Source organism: Plectropomus leopardus, unplaced genomic scaffold (genome assembly GCF_008729295.1).
Source record: "Plectropomus leopardus isolate mb unplaced genomic scaffold, YSFRI_Pleo_2.0 unplaced_scaffold42665, whole genome shotgun sequence".
NCBI classification, from domain to species: Eukaryota; Metazoa; Chordata; class Actinopteri; order Perciformes; family Serranidae; genus Plectropomus; species Plectropomus leopardus.
The window spans coordinates 1-225 of record NW_024646750.1 but is presented as its reverse complement, the minus strand read 5'-3'; the positions used below and the strand labels follow the sequence as shown (position 1 = coordinate 225).

General features: G+C 56.9%; 1 non-coding gene across 1 annotated transcript; it reads right to left on the bottom strand.

Annotated features, from left to right (window-relative positions):
- Window positions 1–51: 51 nt before the first annotated feature.
- Window positions 52–170, bottom strand: LOC121939178. The gene has a single exon (XR_006105422.1). It is a non-coding gene; the product is annotated as a 5S ribosomal RNA (ribosomal RNA).
- Between the last annotated feature and the right edge of the window lie 55 nt (window positions 171–225).

Here is a 225-nt window from a genome sequence, read left to right as displayed (position 1 = left end):
ACTGGGAAAGCGGCAGCAGCACCCTCTGCCGGTGAAAAGCCAGAACTAAAAAGCTTACAGCACCAGGTATTCCCAGGCGGTCTCCCATCCAAGTACTGACCTGGCCCGACCCTGCTTAGCTTCCGAGATCGGACGAGATCGGGCGTGTTCGGGGTGGTATGGCCGTAAGCGACAGAACGAGTGACACACAAGCTATTTACAGATGGACGGGACGACCGACTTCCA